Here is a 20,438-nt window from a genome sequence, read left to right on the forward strand (position 1 = left end):
TTAGTTTTCTTAATGTAAATGTACTACAGTTTTAGTTTTCATGATTTAAATGCATTACAGTTTTAGTTTTCATAATGTAAATGTACTACAGTTTTAATTTTCATAATGTAAATGTACTACAATTTTAATTTTCATAATGTAAATGTACTACAGTTTTAATTTTCATAATGTAAATGCATTACAGTTTTAGTTTTCATAATGTAAATGTACTACAGTTTTAGTTTTCATAATGTAAATGTACTACAGTTTTAATTTTCATAATGTAAATGTACTACAGTTTTAGTTTTCATAATGTAAATGTACTACAGTTTTAGTTTTCATAATGTAAATGTACTACAGTTTTAATTTTCATAATGTAAATGTACTATAGTTTTAATTTTCATAATGTAAATGTACTACAGTTTTAGTTTTCATAATGTAAATGTACTACAGTTTTAGTTGACATAATGTAAATGTACTACAGTTTTAGTTTTCATAACGTAAATGTACTACAGTTTTAGTTTTCATAACGTAAATGTACTACAGTTTTACTTTTCATAACGTAAATGTACTACAGTTTTACTTTTCATAATGTAAATGTACTGCAGTTTTAGTTTTCATAATGTAAATGTACTACAGTTTTAGTTTTCATAATGTAAATGTACTACAGTTTTAAGTTTCATAATGTAAATGTACTATAGTTTTAGTTTTCATAATGTAAATGTACTACAGTTTTAGTTTTCATAATGTAAATGTACTACAGTTTTAGTTTTCATAATGTAAATGTACTACAGTTTTAGTTTTCATAATGTAATTGTACTACAGTTTTAAGTTTCATAATGTAAATGTACTATAGTTTTAAGTTTCATAATGTAAATGTACTATAGTTTTAGTTTTCATAATGTAAATGTACTACAGTTTTAGTTTTCATAATGTAAATGTACTACAGTTTTAGTTTTCATAATGTAAATGAACTACAGTTTTAGTTTTCATAATGTAAATGTACTACAGTTTTAGTTTTCATAATGTAAATGTACTACAGTTTTAGTTTTCATAATATAAATGTACTACAGTTTTAGTTTTCATAATGTAAATGTACTACAGTTTTAATTTTAATAATGTAAATGCATTACAGTTTTAGTTTTCATAATGTAAATGTACTACAGTTTTAGTTTTCATAATGTAAATGTACTACAGTTTTAATTTTCATAATGTAAATGTACTACAGTTTTAATTTTCATAATGTAAATGTACTACAGTTTTAATTTTCATAATGTAAATGCATTACAGTTTTAGTTTTCATAATGTAAATGTACTACAGTTTTAGTTTTCATGATGTAAATGTACTACAGTTTTAGTTTTCATAATGTAAATGTACTACAGTTTTAATTTTCATAATGTAAATGTACTGCAGTTTTAATTTTCATAATGTAAATGTACTGCAGTTTTAGTTTTCATAATGTAAATGTACTACAGTTTTAGTTTTTATAATGTAAATGTACTACAGTTTTAATTTTGATAATGTAAATGTACTACAGTTTTAGTTTTCATAATGTAAATGTACTACAGTTTTAATTTTCATAATGTAAATGTACTACAGTTTTAATTTTCATAATGTAAATGCATTACAGTTTTAGTTTTCATAATGTAAATGTACTACAGTTTTAGTTTTCATAATGTAAATGTACTACAGTTTTAATTTTCATAATGTAAATGTACTACAGTTTTAGTTTTCATAATGTAAATGTACTACAGTTTTAGTTTTCATAATGTAAATGTACTACAGTTTTAATTTTCATAATGTAAATGTACTACAGTTTTAATTTTCATAATGTAAATGTACTGCAGTGTTTTAGATCTTAGATAGTATAACAAATGTTTATCACTTTTGTTTTTGTGCACAGTTACGATTTGAAACATGAACCTTTTTTTTTGGTTTCACAAAATTTTACGTCTAATCAAATATAGGCCTAAATTAGCCGTATGAACAAGTGTCAGATACAGTTGTGACTGTGAGAGGACTTTATTTCAGTCTATGTGTGCCTGTTTAATAGAACTGTATATACGTATTGTCCTGCTACTTTCACACATATACAATTATTTCTACGTAAACTTCACAGTTCAGAAGAAGACGTTCATCAAAATACACTTTTATTTTTTGGTCTTCCTCGTGGAAAGCTGGGATATTATTTGACACTTTTGTACAAGTTACTCGAGTATAAGTTACTTACTATAAATGAAAAAAAAAAAAACGAGATTGAATTTAAAAAAAAGAATCTTCAAACAAATTACACGTGACCGAGTCCACACATGGCATAAATTGCTAATGAAGTTTTAAATCAAACTTCGATAATTAAACCAATTTTTAAATGAAAATATATTTATAATATTCCATTCTATCTTTCTCTCTCGTTTCGTCCATGTTTTAAGAAAATTATTTTGTTTATATCACAGTTCTGTTTGTTTGTTTTTTGAATTTCGCACAAAACTACTCGAGGGCTATCTGTGCTAGCTGTCCCTAATTTAGCAGTGTAAGACTAGAGGGAATGCAGCTAGTCATCACCACCCACCGCCAACTCTTGGGTTACTCTTTTACCAACGAATAGTGGGATTGACCGTCACATTATAACGCCCCTACGGCTGAAAGGGCGAGCATGTTCGCGACTGGGATGCGATCCGCAACCCTCAGATTACGAGTCGCACGCCTTAACACGCTTGGCCATGCAAGCCCGTTAAGTTCTATGGCCTTGGTTTAAAATATGAACACCTTTACTCTGAAATAAAAGCCATTCTCCGCGAGCTCCCAGTTTCTATTTCATTACATTCTGGTAGATTTCATGTATTTTTCAGACGTTAAACTCTGTTATTTCGTACAATAACAAAAGTAATGTATACGACTTCGTATGACTATAATAAATACTTTAATTATCCTTTATAAAAGTGATGCGTCAGTATTTTTAATTTTCATAATGTAAATGTACTACAGTTTTAGTTTTCATAATGTAAATGTACTACAGTTTTAGTTTTCATAATGTAAATGTACTACAGTTTTAAGTTTCATAATGTAAATGCACTACAGTTTTAAGTTTCATAATGTAAATGCATTACAGTTTTAGTTGACATAATGTAAATGTACTACAGTTTTAGTTTTCATAATGTAAATGTACTATAGTTTTAATTTTCATAATGTAAATGTACTACAGTTTTAGTTTTCATAATGTAAATGTACTACAGTTTTAATTTTCATAATGTAAATGTACTACAGTTTTAAGTTTCATAATGTAAATGCATTACAGTTTTAGTTTTCATAATGTAAATGTACTACAGTTTTAGTTTTCATAATGTAAATGTACTACAGTTTTAGTTGACATAATGTAAATGTACTACAGTTTTAGTTTTCATAATGTAAATGTACTACAGTTTTAGTTTTCATAATGTAAATGTACTACAGTTTTACTTTTCATTATGTAAATGTAATATAGTTTTAAGTTTCATAATGTAAATGTACTACAGTTTTAGTTTTCATAATGTAAATGAACTACAGTTTTAGTTTTCTTAATGTAAATGTACTACAGTTTTAGTTTTCATGATGTAAATGCATTACAGTTTTAGTTTTCATAATGTAAATGTACTACAGTTTTAGTTTTCATGATGTAAATGCATTACAGTTTTAGTTTTCATAATGTAAATGTACTACAGTTTTAGTTTTCATGATGTAAATGCATTACAGTTTTAGTTTTCATGATGTAAATGTACTACAGTTTTAGTTTTCATAATGTAAATGTACTACAGTTTTAATTTTCATAATGTAAATGCACTACAGTTTTAATTTTCATAATGTAAATGCATTACAGTTTTAGTTTTCATAATGTAAGTGTACTACAGTTTTAGTTTTCATAATGTAAATGTACTACAGTTTTAATTTTCATAATGTAAATGTACTACAGTTTTAATTTTCATAATGTAAATGTACTACAGTTTTAGTTTTCATAATGTAAATGTACTACAGTTTTAATTTTCAAATGTAAATGTACTACAGTTTTAATTTTCATAATGTAAATGTACTGCAGTGTTTTAGATCTTAGATAGTATAACAAATGTTTATCACTTTTGTTTTTGTGCACAGTTACCATTTGAAACATGAACCTTTTTTTTTTGGTTTCACAAAATTTTACGTCTAATCAAATATAGGCCTAAACTAGCCGTATGAACAAGTGTCAAATACAGTTGTGACTGTGAGAGGGCTTTATATCAGTCTATGTGTGCCTGTTTAATAGAACTGTATATACGTATTGTCCTGTTACTTTCACATATATACAATTATTTCCACGTAAAGTTCACGTTCAGAAGAAAACGTTCATCAAAATATACTTTTATTTTTTGGTCTTCCTCGTGGAAAGCTGGGATATTAATTGACACTTTTGTACAAATTACTCGAGTATAAGTTACTTACTATAAATGAAAAAAACAAACGAGATTGAATTTTAAAAAAGAATCTTCAAACAAATTACACGTGACCGAGTCCACACATGGCATAAATTGCTAATGAAGTTTTAAATCAAACTTCGATAATTAAACCAATTTTTAAATGAAAATATATTTATAATATTCCATTCTATCTTTCTCTCTCGTTTCGTCCATGTTTTAAGAAAATTATTTTGTTTATATCACAGTTCTGTTTGTTTGTTTTTTGAATTTCGCACAAAGCTACTCGAGGGCTATCTGTGCTAGCTGTCCCTAATTTAGCAGTGTAAGACAAGGGGAAGGCAGCTAGTCATCACCACCCACCGCCAACTCTTGGGTTACTCTTTTACCAACGAATAGTGGGATTGACCGTCACATTATAACGCCCCTACGGCTGAAAGGGCGAGCATGTTCGCGACTGGGATGCGAATCCGCAACCCTCAGATTACGAGTCGCACGCCTTAACACGCTTGGCCATGCCAAGCCCGTTAGAGTTCTATGGCCTTGGTTTAAAAATATGAACACCTTTACTCTGAAATAAAAGCCATTCTCCGCGAGCTCCCAGTTTCTATTTCATTACATTCTGGTAGATTTCATGTATTTTTCAGACGTTAAACTCTGTTATTTCGTACAATAACAAAAGTAATGTATACGACTTCGTATGACTATAATAAATACTTTAATTATCCTTTATAAAAGTGATGCGTCAGTATACGTAACTTTTCGTATCATTCAATGCTATTTATTTTTTGTATTTGATGCTACGTAGAAAATCAGATCTTTATTACTCAGATCACTGAACCAGAGCGTGACTCAGTTTCCGCGTCGTTAATATTACATTTTAGATCGATAATGCTCGAGTATTATGTGCCGAATCCAAGTACTCGGAATTATTGTTTAGTTACCCAAAACCTTTGCATAAATCATGCAAGGAGAACTTGAGAGTTCCTCTGTAAGTTGTCTTACAGACATAAATATTGTTTTATGCATAACTTCCAAGAAACAGTTTCATACGTATTTGTACGAATGTCACTATTTTTTTTACCGACAGAATTAACCTTTACTATACTGATGTAGGCAAATTTTTAAAACTTTGTACCATGACATACGATTTTAAGAACTACAAAACTCTTTAGTTAATTTTCTATATAATGTTAGTATATTTAAGCGACTTTCAGCTAGTATATTTCTTTGATTCTAAAACTTAGTTGTCTCCTATTTATACCTCTTGCATATTTCGACTTATTAGATTTATTTTACGAATTACGCATCAATACCTTGACAGAGAATGTTTGTGGATTCGTTTACATATATTCAACTCTTAGTCTGAACAAACGTGTAACATGAAACAAAGCATCAAAGACAGAGAGAACAAAAATCTATAAAAATGTTAATATACATATATATATATATATATATCTGTGCTTGTTCTATTTTGTCAATAATATTTCTTAAAACACGACAACTACAATGATGAAAAACAACCATTGAAGATATTTGTTAAAGTGTGATTTGTACTGAGGCAAGGATGTACAGTCTATTCAAAGTGTGTTTTATAATGAGGCAAGTATATACAGTCTATTGAAAGTGTGATTTCTATTGAGGCAAGGATGTACAGTCTTTTGAAATTGTGTTTTGTTCTGAGACAAGAATATACAGTCTATCAAAAGTGTGATTTAAACTGAGACAAGGATGTGCAGTCTATTAAAAGACTCGTGTTGGAAAAGATATGAAAAAGAGTCAATGATTTAATCTTAGATCTTTATATTTTCCTGTGGAAAAAAAAATGTTTTTATTTTCTAGGTAAATATTTGCAACTTACATTTTAAAAACAGTTAGTAATAACGTAATATGAATAGTTTCGTTTAGATTTCAATTTATTTTCTATCGTTTTCTGCAGATGTTGTGACTGAACTGGTGGGTTTGTCCAACACATTCAGTTTTCAGCAGGTGTAATAAACAAACTGTTTGTACACGTTTACAGAACTGTCAAACTAATTTAGATTATGATTCCGTGTCATAAGTTTTGTTTTTGAAGTAAGTTCCACGAAACCACATCATATTAAAATTTGTTCTGGGGTTTTATAACCACATGGTCGGAAAGAAGTTTAATGAACTACCATTGGTTACAAGAGAGAAGGTGACACATTAGTATCAAATGTTCCACGAACGTTAAATCAACGATAATACAAAAAGCATTTGTTACTGTATTTATGGCAAGGCTACTAAGCTCTCCGTCAACGTCCCTAATTTTGAGCTGTATGATTAGAAGGAAGGCAGTCACTAATTAGAACTCCAATAACTACCATCACTAAGCTCAAGATTCGGGAAATATCTTATGTTATGGTACGCATTCGAACCAGGGCTGAGAACTCTCTCCACGCGCTGCAAGGACAAACCAGCGGTGTTAACGTGTTTGTTGGGAATATTCTCTGTTCTACTCTTAGTTTACTTTCATTAACAGTACTGGTTAGGGTGTAAATGTACCTAGTTTTATTTTCGTTATTACTTAATATTTTCACTATAAAGCTTAATTTGCAATGTTAATATATTGATTCAGGCTTACCCTATGTATCCTAGTGTGGCCGAAACTCTTCGGATATTGGAATTATAACACAAAATATTCGTAAAATCGACGAAACGCAATCGACGAAATAGCCATTTTATTTGTTATAAGTTAAAACGTAAAAACGAAGTAATGAAAGTACTTATCACAACGATGATTTATAGTTAGTCTGTGCAGATTGCTTGGATCAGAAACTAAAGTTAAAAGAATATATTTTGTTTTATTGTTTGTTTTTCGGAATTTCGCACAAAGCTACTCGAGGGCTATCTGTGCTAGTCGTCCCTAATTTAGCAGTATAAGACTAGAGGGAAAGCAGCTAGTCATCACCACCCACCGCCAACTCTTGGGCTACTCTTTTACCAACGAATAGTGGGGTTAACTATCACATTATAACACCCCCACGGCTGAAAGGGCGAGCATGTTTGGCGCGACCGTGATGCGAACCCGCGACCCTAAGATTACCAGTCGCACGCCTTAACGCGCTTGGCCATGACGGGCCAGTATATATTATCCAATATTAAACGACGAAAGGTATTACTGAATACAGTTTTATCAGTTATATAGTAATATTAGCTACGAACAAAAACAAGGTGTGTTGAACAAGTGAAATAGTAGCCATCTACTATTTAAAAACAATGATTCGATAGAAATCGTTACTCATATTGTGTATCGAATAACAAAACAAAATATTTTCAAAATAGGAAGTAAATCTAAGGGGGGGGAGCGGCATGGCTAGGAGGGTAAAGGCGCTCGACTCGTAATCTGGGGCTCGCGGGTTCGAAACCCCATGGCACCAAACATGCTCGTCCTTTTAACCAAGGGTGCGTTATAATGTGACGATCAATTCCAATATTCATTGGTAAAATAGTAGCTTAGAGTTGCGGTGGGTGGTGATAACTAGCTGTCTTCCCTCTAGTCTTACACTACAAAATTAGAGACGGCTAGCGCAGACTGTAACATTGCGCAAAATTCAAAACAAACAAACAAATCTAGGGATAGGTTTATATGAGTTCTTCCAGAACAATGATAAGAAAATAGTAGGGATGCCATTTACATCACCACTCCATTATAACATTTACATCACATCTCCATTATAACATTTACACCACCACTCCATTATAACATTTACATCACATCTCCATTATAACATTTACATCACCACTCCATTACAACATTTACATCACCCTCCATTATAACATTTACATCACATCTCCATTATAACATTTACATCACTCTCCATTATAACATTTACATAACCACTCCATTATAACATTTACAGCAATCACTATACATTATAATATTTACATCATCAGTCCATTAAAACATTTACATCACCACTCCATTACAACATTTACATCACTTCTCCATTACAATATTTACATCAAATCTGCATTATAACATTTACACCACTCCTCCATTATGACATTTACACCATCACTTCATTACAACCTTTACATCACCCATCCATTATATCATTTACATTACCCATCCATTATCGCATTTACATCACCCATCCATTATAACATTTACATTACCCTTCCATTATCACATTTACATCACCCCTCCATTACAACATTTACTTCACCACTCCATTATAACATTTACACCACCACTCCATTATAACATTTACACCACCACTCCATTATAACATTTACATCACCACTCCATTATAACATTTACATCACTACTCCATTATAACATTTACATTACTCTCCTCCTAACATACAACATTTATAACACATACCATTATTTTTTTAATAACATTTACACCAAAACTCCATTATAACATTTACATCACCTCTCCATTATAACATTTACATCACCACTCCGTTATAACATTTACAACACCTCTCCATAATAACATTTACATCACCTCTCCATACTAACATTTACATCACCCTTCCATTATAAATATTTACATCACATTCCATTAAAACATTTATATCACATCTCCTTTATAACATTTACATCACCACTCCGTTATAACATTTACAACACCTCTCCATAATAACATTTATACCACCACTCCATTATAACATTTACATCACCCTTCCATTATAATATTTACATCACATCTCCATTAAAACATTTATATCACATCTCCATTATAACATTTACATCACCACTCCGTTATAACATTTACAACACCTCTCCATAATAACATTTTCATCACCTCTCCATAATAACATTTACATCACATCTCCATAATAACATTTATACCACCACTCCATTATAACATTTACATCACCCTTCCATTATAACATTTACATCACATCTCCATTAAAACATTTATATCACATCTCCATTAAAACATTAACATGAACTCTCCATTATAACAATTTCATCACCTCTCCATTATAACATTTACACCTCACCTCTCCATAATAACATTTACAGCACCTCTCCATTATAACATTTAAACCACCACTCCATTATAACATTTACACCATCAGTCCATTAAAACATTTACATCACCACTCGATTACAAGATTTACATCACTTCTCCATTATAATATATACATCTAATCTGCATTATAAGATTTACATCACTCCTCCATTATAACATTTACACCACCACTCCATTATAACATTTTCATCACCCCTTCATTATAAGATTTACATCACTCCTCCATTATAACATTTACATCACCCCTCCATTACAACATTTACATCACCCCTCCATTACAACATTTACACCACAACTCCATTATAACATTTACATTACCCCTCCATTATAACATTTACATCATCTTTCCATTATAACATTTACATCCCACCTCCATTATAACATTTACATCACCTCTCCATTATAACATTTACATCACTACTCCATTATAACATTTACATCACCCCTCCATTATAACATTTACATCACCACTCCATTATCACATTTACATCACCCCTTCATTATAAGATTTACACCACAACTACATTATAACATTTACATCACTTCTCCATTAAAATATTTACATCTAATCTGCATTATAACATTTATATCACTTCTCTATTATAACATTTACATCTCAGCTCCATTATAACATTTACATCATCACTCCATTATAACATTTACATCACCCCTCCATTACAACATTTACATCACCACTCCATTACAACATTTACATCACTTCTCCATTACAACATTTACATTACATATGCATTATAACATCTAAATCACTACTCCATTAAAACATTTACATCTCCCCTCCATTATAACATTTACGTCACCACTCCATTATAACAATTTCATTACCTCTCCATTATAATATACACATCACCTCTCCATTATAACATTTACACCATCACTTCATTATAACATTTACAGCACCTCTCCATAATAACATTTACAGCACCTCTCCATTATAACATTTACACCACCACTCCATTATAACATTTACACCATCAGTCCATTAAAACATTTACATCACTTCTCCATTAAAATATTTACATCTAACCTGCATTATAACATTTATATCACTTCTCTATTATAACATTTACATCTCAGCTCCATTATAACATTTACACCATCACTCCATTATAACATTTACATCACCCCTCCATTACAACATTAACATCACCCCTCCATTACAACATTTACATCACCACCCATTACAACATTTACACAACACCTCCATTATAACATTTATATCACATATGCATTATAACATTTACATTACTACTCCATTACAACCTTTACATTACCCATCCATTATCACATTTACATCACCACTCCATTACAACATTTACACAACACCTCCATTATAACATTTATATCACATATGCATTATAACATTTACATTACTACTCCATTACAACCTTTACATTACCCATCCATTATCACATTTACATCACCCCTCCATTATAACATTTACATCACTACTCCATTACAACATTTACATCACAAATCTATTACAACATTTACATCACAACTCCATTACAACATTTACATCACTACTCCATTACAACATTTACATCACTACTCCATTACAACATTTACATCACCCCTCCATTACAACATTTACATCACCACTCCATAATAACTTTTATACAACACTTCCATTATAACATTTACATCACTACTCCCTGATAATATTTACATCACTACTCCATTACAACATTTTCATCACCCCTCCATTACAACATTTACATCACCCCCTCCATTACAACATTTATATCACCCATCCATTATAACATTTACATCACCCCTCCATTACAACATTTACCTCACCTCTCCATTATAACATTAACATGAACCCTCCATTATAAATATTTATCACACCTCTCCATTATAATATTTACACCACTTCTCCATAATAACATTTACAGCCACTCTCCATTATAACATTTACACCATCAGTCCATTATAACATTTACATCACTACTCAATTATAATATTTACATCACAACTCCATTAAAACATTAACATAAACCCTCCTTATAACAATTTCATCACCTCTCCATTATAACTTACACATCACCTCTCCATTATAACATTTATACCATCACTTCATTATAACATTTACTTCACCCTTCCATTATAAAATTTACACCACCTCTCCATAATAACATTTACAGCACCTCTCCATTTTAACATTTACACCACCACTCCATTACAACATTTACACAATCAGTCCATTAAAACATTTACATCACCACTCGATTACAACATTTACATCACTTCTCCATTACAACATTTACATCACCACTCCATTACAACATTTACATCACCACTTATTACAACATTTAAACAACACCTCCATTATAACATTTACATCACATATGCATTATAACATTTACATTACTACTCCATTACAAACTTTATATCACCCATCCATTATATCATTTACATTACCCATCCATTATCACATTTACATCACCCCTCCATTATAACATTTACATCACTACTCCATTACAACATTTACATCACAAATCTATTACAACATTTACATCACAACTCCATTACAACATTTACATCACTACTGCATTACAACATTTACATCACTACTCCATTACAACATTTACATCACCACTCCATAATAACTTTTATATAACACTTCCATTATAACATTTACATCACTACTCCCTTATAATATTTGCATCACTACTCCATTACAACATTTTCATCACCACTCCATTACAACATTTACATCACCCCTCCATTACAACATTTATATCACCCATCCATTATAACATTTACATCACTACTCCATTACAACATTTACATCACAAATCTATTACAACATTTACATCACCAGTCCATTACAACATTTACATCACCAGTCCATTACAACATTTACATCACCACTCCAATACAACATTTACATCACCACTCCAATACAACATTTATATCACTTCTCCATTATATGATTTACATCACATCTCCATTATAACATTAACATGAACCCCCCATTATAACAATTTTATCACCTCTCCTTTATAATATTTACACCACTTCTCCATTATAATATTTACATCTAATCTGCATTATAACATTTACATCACTCCTCCATTATAACATTTACATCACTCCTCCATTATAACATTTACACCATCACTCCATTATAACATTTACATCACTACCCATTATAACATTTACATCACTACTCCATTACAACATTTACCTCACCTCCATTATAACATTTACCTCACCTCTCCATTATAACATTTACATCACTACACCATTACAACATTTACACAACACCTCCATTATAACATATACATCACATTTCCATAATAACATTTACAACACCTCTCCATTACAACATTTTCATCACATCTCCATTAAAACATTTTCACCACCACTTTAATATAACATTTTAATCACATCTCCATTACAACATTTACGTCACCACTCATTACAACATTTTAACAACACCTCCATTATAACATTTACATCACATATGCATTATAACATTTACATTACTACTCCATTACAACCTTTACATCACCCATCCATTATATCATTTACATTACCCATCCATTATCACATTTACATCACCCCTCCATTATAACATTTACATCACCACTCCATTATAACATTTATATCACATCTGAATAATACCATTTACATCTCCACTCCATTATAACATTTACACCATAACTCCATTATAACATTTACATCACTACTCCATTACAACATTTACATCACCTATCCATTACAACATTTACATCACTACTCCATTACAACATTTACATCACCCCTCCATTACAACATTTACATCACCACTCCATTACAACATTTATATCACCCCTCCATTATATCATTTACACAACACCTACATTACAACATTTACACAACTACCCCATTATAGCATTTACATCACCCCTCCATTATCACATTTACATCACATCTCCATTATAACATTTACATCACATCTCCATTATAACATTTACATCACCCCTCCATTATAACATTTACATCACATTTCCATTAAAACATTAACATGAACCCTCCATTATAACAATTTCATCACATCTCCATTATAACATTTACACCACTTCTCCATAATAACATTTACAGCACCTCTCCATTATAACATTTACATCATCAGTTTATTAAAACATTTACATCACCACTCGATTACAACATTTACCTCACCTCTCCATTATAACATTTACATCACTATTCCATTACAACATTTACACAACACCTCCATTATAACATTTACATTACTACTCCATTACAACATTTACACATAACCTCCATTATAACATTTACATCACTACTCCATTACAACATTTATATCACCACTCCATTATCACATTTACATCACACCTTCATTATAACATTTACATTACCACTCCATTATAACATTTACACCACCACTCCATTATAACATTTACATCACCTCTCCATTATAACATTTACATCACCTCTCTATTATAACATTTACATCACAACTCCATCATTACACTTACATCACCCCTCCATTATTACATTTACATCACCACACCATTATAACATTTACATCACCACTCCATTATAACATTTACATCACCATTCCATTATAACATTTACATCACCACTCCATTACATCACTTTCATCACCATTCCATCATGACATTTACATCACATCTCAATACTAACATTGACATCACATCTCCATTATAACATTTACATCACTCCTCCATTATAACATTTACATCCCCACTCCATTATAACATTTACGTCATCCCTCCATTATAACATTTACATCGCCACTCTATTACAAAATTTACATCACATCTCCATTACAACATTTACATCACTCCTACATTATAACATTTACACCACCTGTCCTTGAGAACATTTACATCACTACTCCATTACAACATTTATATCATATCTCCATTATAACATTTATATCACTTCTCCATTACAACATTTACATCACTCCTAAATTATAACATTTACATCCCCATTCCTTTATAAGATTTACATCGCATCTCCATCAAAACATTTACTTCACCACTCCATTATAACATTTATATCACTACTCGATTATAAGATTTACATCACTACTCGATTATAAGATTTACATCACAACTCGATTATAAGATTTACATCACCTCTCGATTATAACATTTGCATCACCTCTCGATTATAACATTTACATCACCCCTCCATTATAACATTTACATCGCCACTTTATTATAACATTTACACCACATCTTTATTATAACATTTACCCCACCACTCCATTTTAACATTTATATCACCACTTCATTACGACATTTCATCACCCCTCCATTATAACATTTACATCCCAACTCCATTATAACATTTACATCACTACTCCATTACAACATTTACATCACCACTCCATTACAACATTTACATCACCACTCCATTAGAACATTTACATCACTACTCCATTACAACATTTACATCACCCTTCCATTACAACATTTACATCACTGTTCCATTATAACATTTACACCATCACTCCAGTATAACATTTACACCATCACTCCAGTATAACATTTACACCATCACTCCAGTATAACATTTACACCATCAGTCCATTAGAACATTTACATTACTGTTCCATTATAACATTTACACCACCTCTCCATTATAAAATTTACACCACCTCTCCCTTATAACATTTACACCACCTCTCCCTTATAACATTTACAACAACCCTCCATTATAACATTTACATCACATCTCCATTATAACATTTACATCACCTCTCCATTACAACATTTACATCACCACTCCATTCCAACATTTACATCGCTCCTCCATTCCAACATTTACATCGCTCCTCCATTAGAACATTTACATCGCTCCTCCATTAGAACATTTACATCACTTCTCCATCATAACATTTACATCACCTCTCCATTATAACATTTACATCACCTCTCCATTATAACATTTACATCACCTCTCCATTATAACATTTACATTACCACTCTATTACAACATTTACATTACCATTCCATCATAACATTTACATCACCTCTCCATCATAACATTCACATTACCCCTCCATTATAACACAGACACAGTGTAACATAATGTTAACAGACATAAACAGGATAAGTTGAATTCAGTTGTGTTTAATACATATGTGAATTAGTACATGTGCTATGATGTAGTGATGATGCAAATGACTCTTCTACTACACCGTGGATTGATATCAGCCATCTTTATATTTACTTTATTACACCGTGTTATTATTGTTCTTACAGGATTGATATCAGCCATCTTTATATTTACTTTATTACACCGTGTTATTATTGTTCTTACAGGATTGATATCAGCCATCTTTATATTTACTTTATTACACCGTGTTATTATTGTTCTTACAGGATTGATATCAGCCATCTTTATATTTACTTTATTACACCGTGTTATTATTGTTCTTACAGGATTGATATCAGCCATCTTTATATTTACTTTATTACACCGTGTTATTATTGTTCTTAAAGGATTGATGTCAGCCATCTTTACATTTACTTTATTACACCGTGTTATTATTGTTCTTAAATGATTTATATCAGCCATCTTTATATTTACTTTATTACACCGTGTTATTATTGTTCTTAAAGGATTTATATCAGCCATCTTTATATTTACTTACTTTTGAAAAGGTTTTTTGTACTTATTTTTTGCTTTTAACGCAGTGTTTCAACATATATGGTAAAGTTATGTTTATAATCAGGTTCTATATATAATAAAGTTCTAATTGTGATACGTATTGTTTACATATTGGCTGGTGATTCCAGTCACACCGTGTACTTAAGCTTTTAAAGGTAAATGTTTGTAAGAAATAATAATGTTTACACCAGAATCAGGTGTTTTTTTCTTTACGTTAGTACTAGTTATTAATAATATTTATAGAAATAGACATGAACAATATCACCTCAGTTAAATTGGTTGACATCCTTGTTTTCTACTCTGTGTTATGTGATAAAATTGAGGTAAGACGAACAAGGAAGTTAAACATTTTGCTATAATATTTACCGAGCTTTACAGACCTTGTGGCTCATTCATTACATACACATTGTTATAAAAGTAAACACTGTATAATATTGTAAAGTTCTTATAACCTGTTTAGGAGGTATTTAAAATACCATTTCAATGAACAATCAGAGCTATCTCCGTGAAGGTATCGCTACCGTCTGTCTGCCTGATAAAACGATGTGGTAGCTTCATACTTCTGGGCTGGTGATTTCTGTAATGGACTGTGGACTTACGGACCAGCATTTAAGCCTTGACACTAAAAAAAAAAGTAAAAAAAAAGGTCGTGTTCACAGTGTATGGTCATTGATACGATATAAGGATGATGGTCAGATCCTCTTATTTGGTCAGATAAATGTAGCCCAATAGTCAGTGGTAGCTGTAAGTCTAGTATCCACCTTCTCCCTAATCTACCGATTTATTAATTAGGGACTCGCGAGCTTTGTGAGGCTGTCATGAAACAAACTAACAATATTTATTCTTCATTGAATGATATCTGTTTTCAGCTAAGATTCTTTAGTTTGTAATTATGGTATTTTTACTGCATAAATAAATAGTGGTATAAGTAATTAGTGTATTAGAACCAAACGTGTAAGAAGACTGTTAGCATTCTAATATGTTGCAATTATACGTATAATACTTCATATCTCTAACTGTTGTATTACAAGTCTAGACACGTGGAGTTTGATAACCAACAGAGTCTTAGTTTACTGGGAACACATGACATTGAATCATACGTAGAAACTGCAGGTATTTCTTATGTTAAAGAACGTACTCAGTTATTTCAAAGGATCTTTGCCGTATATTAAAGATACAGAATGGTGTGTTTTATAGAATGTTATATTATTTTCCAAGTAAGTTACATGAGATGTAGGTATATTTAGTTACATTTTTAAATTTCTGCATTTTTTTAAAAGTTTCTTTGGTCAGTTAACTATAAATCAAAAGCAAGACCTAAAATTCGAAATATAGGAGTGAAAGTGTTTAAGATCTGAGGTTTCACTGCTTCTACTTCGTTATAGCACAAAGACATAAATAGAAAATTACCCTATTCTTACTGTTACGATACAATAGGATTCCATCAATGGACGGGTTTGTCCTCGAAATTTTCCAAGCTTTACTTAGGGAAATTGTCTGTCATACATAAATAATAACTGACGCACTTTAAACCTTATGGAATAATGCGTGTTTTTCTTCTAGCAAAGCCACATTGGGCTATCTGCTGAGTTCACCGAGAGGAATCGAACCCCTGATTTTAGCGTTGTAGGTCTGAAGACTTATCGTATGGAACGGTTATTGTGATGAAAAGGACAGGTTAAATATTAGATAAACTAGAGTAGTAAATCAGACCGCATCTATTTACCTTATTTCATCGAATAAATTATATTCTGTAAATGAAGTCACGTGAATATATACGTATATAACGGAATGGTCGATTAGGTTTGTACGGACACTTGTGAGCTAAAATATCTAAATATTTTAGACAAGACGTATTGCTGTTTCAGTACAATAATGAAGCATAAACAACAACGTATGTTGTATTATACTGATCATGAGACGATACAATGTAAGTAAGAAGTTACACATGCAATTGTAGCTCTTTATAATGACCTCAATCATTTCTAATGTGAGTCGTGGATATAAGATATCATTTTCTAGTTCTGTTTGATAGCTGATTATGTTCCGTGGATTATTATGTACTGCCTTAGGCCTGTTCTGCTCTATACCTGCTTACCTCCACGGGAAAAATTTTAAACGACACAGGAAGGTACTGTTTTGAGCCCTCTTTCTTTTATACCTGATTATCTCTACGGGTAAAACGACACAGGAAGGTACTGTTTTGAGCCCTCTTTCTTTTATACCCGATTATCTCCAGAGGCAAAACGACACAGGAAGGTACTGTTTTGAGCCTTTTTTTTATACCCGCTTTATACCTGTTTACGTTAGGGTGTGATAATAACATTCTGAGATATTCAGTTTATCACTTGAAGTTTAATGAAATAATAAGTTCTTATTTTGCTCATTTCTAGAAGGTAGATTGCTTCATTCAGATGAGACGAAGACGCGGAGTATTTTCTTTTATTGCACTGTTTCATGATTGAGTTTCTCCTGGGTAGATGTGTATGTACAGCGTATTGTCTTTTCCCGAACTTTCTAAGAGATCTTTAATGTTTGTGGTTTGCCAGAGGGGTGAACGTAATTGAATACTGCCAATCCACGTGCTATTAGTAATCACAACTGTTCCAATCGTTAAATAAGTTTGTCGTGTGTTCCACTGAAATATTAATTAGATTTAAAAAAACAACAACAAAAAACAAAAAATTAACTTAGCTCTTCCTAGTCCATGGATTTAATTAAAAAAAAAAATGTTAAAGCGTCCATTTGCCTTAAACTTTTTGAATCAGCGCAAAAACACCGAAAAAAAAAACAGCTTAGTACTCGCAGTGTTGTGATAAACTTTGAAATTTACGTTAGGCAACACAGTACATATTAGTGTATTATACGTTTTTCTCGCATATTTCGAAATATTATCTTCGGTTATTCATCAAGATGTGGCGCTTAGTATTTCTTAACATTTCGATTTTGTAGATGTGTGAGTATATCACAGTATGATACATATCAAATTTATTACATTTAAGACCACAGTTCCAAAGTCTGCTTATTTTTCCAAAGAGAATTGCCACTCTTAAATATATGAACTTTAAGTTTTCGTACTTGAAACTGTTTGTAGAACATTGGCTCAAAGAGAGTCAATAATTATTTTAAAGTATATCATTTTCATTTCCTAATAGCATCGCCAGGTGGGTTAAGGCGTTCGACTCGTAATCTGAGAATCGTGGGTTTGAATCCCGGTCGCACCAAACATGCTCTCCCTTTCAGCCGCGGGAGCTTTATAATGTGACGGTCAATCCCATTATTCGTTGGTAAAAGAGTAGCCCAATAGTTGGCGGTGGGTGGTGATGACTAGCTGCCTTCCCTCTAGTCTTACACTGCTAAATTAGGGACGGCTAGCGCAGATAGCCCTCGAGTAGCTTTGCACGAATTTCAAAAAAACAAAAACAAACAATTCAGTAAGTAAATTTCTTTAACCAGTGCAATTCCCAAAAATAACATTTATTGTACTTGTAATGAAGCACCTAGTACTATGGAACCAAACCGTATTTGGAGAGAATATTACACCCTCTTTTTCTATTTGCTCCGCAGTGACAGAGCAGTATGTTTTCGGACAAACCACGCCAAAAAACAAGTTTCGATACGCGTGGAGAGCAGAGCACAGATAGTCCGCCGTTGTGTAGCCTTGTGCACAGCATGCAGAAACCAAGTGTGAGGGAAGTTACTAAAATAGCTAAACCAGCCCATACTTAAGTTACAATTTTTATATGTTTAAAATTAGTACAGTTTAATGATTACATTAAAAATATGCACTTACGTTGTGATGTGTGCTTACATTTATTTATTATTAATTTGAAAATAAACGATTGAAAAGACCACAAAATCAGAAGAAAACTGCATCAACCTTTACTTGCATAAATATTTACCTTGCACTGTATTGAAGGTAAAAAGATTTATAACCCAGAAGAATCGTAAAAACCAACCTGTAGACGCTAAGAAATACAGAAATCAAACGTTTAAAGAAAAGACAATAACACACAAAATCTTCATAAGTAACACGATTACTTGTATGTTTCATACCCAACAAGTATTCCAACGTTGTTGTTCAATACAAAGCTACACAAAGGAGTGTTTGTGCTATGTACTTCAAAGGTTTCAAACCCTGGATTTTCGTATTATAAGATTTAAGACTTATTGCTTAGTCCCTAGGGGTTTTCTGGAAATATCTGAAAACGTTTTTTTTAAAAAAAACATTTATCGCTGTAACTTCTAATAAAAAGTCACTTCTCTTTAATAAATAAAAACAGACATTTTGTTGAAGTGTTAATTATTTTATTCAATGATTTATTGGAAAATTATCTGTTTAAT

The 20,438-nt window shown here is 31.4% G+C and overlaps 1 long non-coding RNA gene across 2 annotated transcripts in view; it reads right to left on the reverse strand.

The window, feature by feature from the left end:
* Positions 1-20,438, reverse strand: part of LOC143228150 (uncharacterized) — a 63,994-nt gene that overhangs the window by 26,538 nt on the left and 17,018 nt on the right. The window lies entirely within an intron of this gene.

This window comes from Tachypleus tridentatus, chromosome 10 (genome assembly GCF_004210375.1).
Source record: "Tachypleus tridentatus isolate NWPU-2018 chromosome 10, ASM421037v1, whole genome shotgun sequence".
Taxonomy (NCBI): domain Eukaryota; kingdom Metazoa; phylum Arthropoda; class Merostomata; order Xiphosura; family Limulidae; genus Tachypleus; species Tachypleus tridentatus.